Genomic DNA, 7,244 nt, shown 5'->3' on the forward strand with positions numbered 1-7,244 from the left:
CAAAGGCAAGCCAGTTCAACTAAGAAGGCTTGACCTCAAGCCCGTGGCTAGAGGATGGTTAGAGTTCATCCAACGCTCTATCATTCCTACTAGCAACCAATCCGTAGTAACTATGGATCGTGCTATCATGATCCATAGTATCATGATTGGAGAGGAAGTAGAAGTTCATGAGATCATATCTCTAGAACTATACAAGGTGGCTGACAAGCCCTCCACTTTGGCAAGGTTAGCCTTCCCTCATCTCATCTGTCACCTATGCAATTCAGCCGGAATTGTCATAGAGGAAGACATCCTCATTGAAGAGGACAAGCCCATCACTAAAAAGAGGATGGAGCAAACAAGAGAGCCCACTCATGGACCTCAACAAGAGCATGAGGAAATCCCTCATCAAGAAATCCCTGAGATGCCTCAAGGGATGCATTTCCCTCCACACAACTATTGGGGGCAACTCAACACCTCTTTAGGGAAATTGAGTTCTAACATGGAACAACTAAGAGTGGAGCACCAAGAGCACTCCATCATCCTCCATGAAATCAGAGAGGACCAAAAGGCCATGAGAGAGGAGCAACAAAGGCAAGGAAGAGACATAGAGGAGCTCAAGCACTCCATAGGATCTTGAAGAGGAAGAACTAGCCGCTGTCACTAAGGTGGACCCGTTCTTTAATTTCTTTGTTCTTATTTTCCCGTTTTTCGTTTTTGTGCTTTATGTTTTGTCTATGTTTGTGTCTTTATTACATGATCATTAGTGTTTATTGTCTATGTCTTAAAGCTATGAATGTTCCATGAATCTTTCACCTTTCTTAAATAAAAACATGTTTTCTGAAAAAGAAGAAGTACATGAATTTTGAATTCTATCTTAAAAATAGTTTAATTATTTTTATGTGGTTGCAATACTTTTTGTTTTCTGAATGAATGCTTGAACAGTGCATATTTTTGATAGTGAAGTTTATGAATGTTAAAATTGTTGGCTCTTGAAATAATAATGAAAAGAAAGAGAAATGTTATTGATAATCTGAAAAATCATAAAATTGATTCTTAAAGCAAGAAAAAGCAGTGAACAACACAAAGCTTGCGAAAAAAATGGCGAAAAATAAAGAAAAAGAAAGAAAAAGAAAAAGCAAGCAGAAAAAGCCAATAACCCTTTAAACCAAAAGGCAAGGGTAAAATGGATCCAAGGCTTTGAGCATTAATGGATAGGAGGGCCCAAAGGAATAAAATCCTGGCCTAAGCGGCTAAATCAAGCTGTCCCTAACCATGTGCTTGTGGCGTGAAGGTGTCAAGTGAAAAGCTTGAGACTGAGCGGTTAAAGTCGTGGTCCAAAGCAAAAAAAAAGAGTGTGCTTAAGAACTCTGGGCACCTCTAACTGGGGGTTCTAGCAAAGCTGAGTCAAAATCTGAAAAGGTTCACCCAGTTATGTGTTTGTCGTATTTATGTATCCGGTGGTAATACTGGAAAACAAAATGCTTAGGGTCACGGCCAAGACTCATAAAGTAGCTGTGTTCAAGAATCAACATACTGAACTAGGAGAATCAATAACACTATCTGAATTCTGAGTTCCTATGGATGCCAATCATTCTGAACTTCAAAGGATAAAATGAGATGCCAAAACTGTTCAGAAGCAAAAAGCTACTAGTCCTGCTCATCTAATTGAAACTAATCTTCACTGATATTTTTGAAATTTATTGTATTTTCTCTTCTTTTTATCCTATTTTGTTTTTATTTGCTTGGGGACAAGCAACAATTTAAGTTTGGTGTTGTGATGAGCAGATAATTTATATCCTTTTTGGCATTGTTTTTACATAGTTTTTAGTATGTTTTAGTTACTTTTTATTATATTTTTATTAGTTTTTATGCAAAAATCACATTTCTGGACTTTACTATGAGTTTGTGTGTTTTTCTGTGATTTCAGGTATTTTCTGGCTGAAATTGAGGGACCTGAGCAAAAATCTGATTCAGAGGCTGAGAAAGGACTGCAGATATTGTTAGATTCTGACCCTCCTGCACTCGAAGTGGATTTTCTAGAGCTACAGAAGCCCAATTTATGCGCTCTCAATTGCGTTGGAAAGTAGACATCTTGGGCCTTCCAGAAATATATAATAATCCATACTTTGCCTGAGATTTGATGGCTCAAACTGACGTAAAACACAAGCCATAGACCCTTTTCTGGCGTAAAACGCCAGAACTGGCACCAAAACTGGAGTTAAATGCCCAAATTGGCATCCATGCTGGTGTTTAACTTTAGAAATGGCCTATGCACGTGTAAAGCTTAATGCTCAGCCCAAGCACACACCAAGTGGGCCCCAAAAGTAGATTTATGCACTATCTGCATTTAGTTACTCATTTTCTGTAATCCCTAGTAACTAGTTTAGTATAAATAGCACTTTTTACCATTGTATTCATATCTTTTGATCATCTTTGGAATTGGAGGCTGGCCTCACGGCCATGTCTAGACCTTTTTCTCTTATGTATTTTCTACGGTGGAGTTTCTACACCTCATAGATCAAGGTGCGGAGCTCTGCTGTTCTTCATGAATTAATGCAAATACTATTGTTTCTCTTTCAATTCACGCTTACTTCTTCTCCAAGATATACTCTCGTACTTAATTCAGTTAAGTCAGAATGAAGGGGTGACCCGTGACAATCACCCACTATCTTCGTTACTCGCTTAGCCAAGATCCGTGTGCTTGATAACCACAAGCGGTCTACATGATGTTCAACATAGTCATTGGACTACAGCTGGAGTATATTCTCTTGGGTCTCTAATCCACGGACCGGGTCCGTGAGATTAGAACCTTCGTGGTATAGGCTAGAACCAATTGGCAGCATTTCTGAGATCCGAAAAGTCTAAACCTTGTCTGTGGTATTCCGAGTAGGATCTGGGAAGGGATGACTGTGACGAGCTTCAAACTCACAAATGTTGGGCGCAGTGACAGTGTGCAAAAGGATAGAGAGATCCTATTCCGATGCTAGTGAGAACCGACAGATGATTAGCCGTGCGGTAGCTGTACCTGGTATTTTTCATCCGAGACGAGAAATCCGACAGTTGATTAGCCATGCAGAAACCGTACCTGGTATTTTTCATCCGAGAGGATCATACAGCTTGCCATGGAAGGAAGCACACATGATTAGAAGAAGACAATAGGAAAGCAGAGGTTCAGAAGCAACAAAGCATCTCCAAACTCTTATCTGAAATTCCCACCAATGAATTACATAAGTATCTTTATTTTATTTTATGTTTTATTTATCTTTTAATTATCAAAACCTCATAACCATTTGAATCCGCCTGACTAAGATTTACAAGATGACCATAGCTTGCTTCAAGCCGACAATCTCCGTGGGATCGACCCTTACTCACGTAAGGTATTACTTGGACGACCCAATGCACTTGCTGGAGTTGTATTGGAGTTGTGAAAAGTGTGATCACAATTCCGTGCACCAACTATCATATCTATATATATTTCATTCTTTTGCATCTATCTTCTGTACCTTGTGCATTAGCTTCGTGTGAACGTTTCGCGCTTTTGAAATTCTGTTTTGAGCTTACTCCTTCATCAGGCTTCTAGATTATATTATTTCCTTCTATATATAAATATGTATAAGCCTTAGGATTGTTGTAACCTCTGATTAACCTTTGCCTTATGGCTAGAGGTAAGGCTTAGGGTAATTAGGGTATTACAAGTAGCGGTTTATGAATTGGGAGCAAGCAACGTAAACCGCTAGAGGCAGTAGCAGTTTACATGAAGGGAGCGTCTATATAATCCGTGGCTTGCAATCGTGGATTTCATTTGTGCTTTTGTGGGGTTGCCTAGAGAGAGAAAACTTGTAGAGAGAAGGAGGAGCACTTGGAGGAGGGTTTTAGAAATTTTTCGACCGCTGACTTGAGGCAGAGAGCATAGCAGACGAATAGAGCTTGTACCGGCTGAACGGTGTTGCCCACGTTGCCGGTGCCATTGCCGACGAGGTTAGCTTTATGTTATTTATCTCAGAATTAACATCTGTTAGATAGGTTATGGAATGTAGGATGTAGATGCTAGAATAGATTAATGTTATGAAAATCGGTCATCTGGCCATGAAATTTAGTTTAGTTAGTGGGTAGGTTATGAAATTTTATATTTTATTATTATACGAAGGATTGAATTTAAATTTTAAATGTAGGGTGTAGATGCTAGAATAGATTAATGTTTCAAAAACCAGACTGGACCGGCCGGTTCAACTGAAAACCGGTCATCTGGCCATGAAATTTAGTTTAGTTAGTGGGTAGGTTATGAAATTTTATATTTTATTTTTATATGAATGATTGAATTTAAATTTTTAAATATTTCTATTATACTTTTACTAATTTTAATTCGACCGGCCGGTAAAACCGGTCATCTGGCCATGAAATTTAGTTTAGTTAGTGGGTAGGTTATGAAATTTTATATTTTATTTTTATATGAATGATGAATGTTAAATTTTAAATGTAGGGTGTATATGCTAGAATAGATTAATGTTACTAAAACAGGACTGGATCGGCCGGTTCAACCGGATTAACCGAGAACCAGTCATCTGGCCATGAAATTTAGTTTAGTTAGTGGGTAGGTTATGAAATTTTATATTTTATTTTTATATAAATGGTTGAATTTAAATTTTAAAAGATTTATATTATACTTTTAATAATGTTATTTTATACTTAACGTAACCGGTTCGACTACGGTTCAACCACGGTTGGACCATATTGAACTATTGTAACAGTAATTGAAAAAGATTTATATTATATTGTTAATAATTTTCTTTTATTTTATATTATACTTTTAATAAAATTTTAATTTATTAATTGTTTAGTTGTGTCGTTTTGTGGCAATATTTATTTATTTATTCGGTCGAATAAGTTAAGATTTTTCCGTGTTGCATGTAAATTTGAATAACGCTGGACTTAATCGCTTCCTGCAACACTTTAATCGTAACCGACGTATCCGCTCTGATCAATGGAAAGATCCTTGCACAGATGACATGATAATCAAGTTGTCTGTGGTCGCTCGATATGGATGTGGCCAAACACGTGTGCGGTCCGTTGTACCTCCTAACTTCCCACGAGTTCTTGCGCTGCCTCAGTGCGATACGGATCATTCACGTGCACCCTTTTTCAAACTCCTTGCACTTCCCTTAGTATTTCAAATGGTCCGATTCCATCACCCGGTACTCAACTCCACACCGGATGCTGTAATCCTTCACACTCAGCACGGCTTCCTCCTTACTCTGGAATGATTGGCCGAGACGAAATTCCGCCAACCCGGATTCATCATGCAGACCCTGACCCACATACGTCTCCCCCATCTCTCACTGTTCGCCAATGGCTTCCAAGTTCAACACTGACAAATGTGGAAGATATTGCTGTGTGCCGGAACCGGATGCTCCTTGGGGTCTATGTGTCATGCTCGGAATATCCTCCTCACTGTCCCCAACAATGTCGACCGGCTCATCCGCTGAATCATCATCTCGCGTGGCATTTTCAACACGATATGGTCCAACCTTAGAGTCAAAATCAGGGACATTAACAGGCACAACAGTAGTACTAATCGCAACACATGGAGGATCCTGGAAGGTGCTACCATTGGCATTGACGTGGAGGCACCACCCATCATCTTCGACTGAGGATTTGTCGCAGATGTCCCAGAGCTGTCGACGCCATCCTCCAACTTTGCAAACAACTCCGATATTCTGACCTCCGGAAAACTCCGCCAACAGTGAAACAAGACCTGCAAGTATTCATCGGACCTATGACAAATGTCTCATACTTCACCCCGGCAGCCACAACGGCAATGGAAATCTTGTAGAACAATTTCTTAATCCACTTGGCCCCGCACACACCAAGCTTCTGTAATATGCTCTGTTTTATTTCTTCCAACGTACTCGATGACTGAATAAAAACACTAAGGGGTTCCCTATCTGTAAATTTAACTTCGTGCCTATTACTTTTTTTTTATTTTTCCAGAACAAAGCACTAAAGCAACAAAACACTCATCTCCTTCTATTTGTGAGAAATGAGACTCTTCTCAACTCAACAATGCATTGGAGGGGTATTTATAGGCAACCAGCCTCGGCGCCCCCTTCCACGTAAACCGCTACTGCTTGTAGCAGTTAATGGTCAAACGCTGCTGCACAGAAACCGCTACTGCCTATAGCGATTTCTATAGATTAGTGAAAAAATACAATTGCGTCTGAGCTTCTCAAAATATGTAATCAGGTAAATATGAGGGCATTTTATTTATTTGATTATTTTATATTATATTATACTTTTAATAATATTTTAATTAATTAATTGTTTAGTTGTGTTGTTGTGTGGCAATATTTATTTATTTATTCGGTCGAATAAGTTAAGATTTTTCCGTGTTGCATGTAAATTTGAATAACGTTGTGGATGTCTTTCGTGCATGGTGCAGACAAGTAGGTGTATCTACAGTGTGAGGCGACAACAAAATATGCCAATGCATGACAGAATCATACCTTATTTAGAGAGGGATGGTTTGTACCACTTGGCCAGGCTAAACAATCGTTGGTTCTGGTTGGATGAGCATATGGTTAGTGCGTTCATTGAGAGGTGGCGTCCCAAGACTCATACTTTCTATATGCCTTTTGGAGAGTGCACAGTGACACTACAAGATGTGGCGTTTCAGCTTGGGTTGCCTATTGATGGGAGGGCTGTCAGTGGTTGCCTTGCAGAGTTTGAAAATTTCATGGAGGGTGGCCGACCAGCCTGGGAGCGGTTTCAGGATTTATTCGGTGAGCTGCCTCCACCGAATAAGGTCAAGCAGATGACCGTCCAACACGATCTGGTCCAACCTCATAGTCAAAATTGGGGACACCAACAGGCACAACAGCAGTACCAATCGCAACACATGGAGGATCCTGGATCGGAGCGGAAAGTGCTACCGCTGGCATTGATGTTGAGGCACCACCCATCATCGTCGACTGGGGATTTGGCACAGATGCCCTAGAGCTGTCGACGCCATCCTCCAACTTCGCAAACAACTCCGGTATTCTGACCTCCGGAAAACTCCGCCGACGGTGAAACAAGACCTACAAGTCTTCATCGGACCCTATGACAAACGTCTCATACTTCACCCCAGCAGCCACAATGGCAATGGGAATCTTGTAGAACAATTTCTTAATCCACTTGGTCCCGCACACACCAAACTTTTGTAATATGCTCTATTTTATTTCTGCCAACGTACTTGACAACCGAATAAAAACACTAAGGGGTTCCCT

The sequence above is a fragment of the Arachis ipaensis genome, chromosome B05, assembly GCF_000816755.2.
Source record: "Arachis ipaensis cultivar K30076 chromosome B05, Araip1.1, whole genome shotgun sequence".
Lineage (NCBI taxonomy): Eukaryota > Viridiplantae > Streptophyta > Magnoliopsida > Fabales > Fabaceae > Arachis > Arachis ipaensis.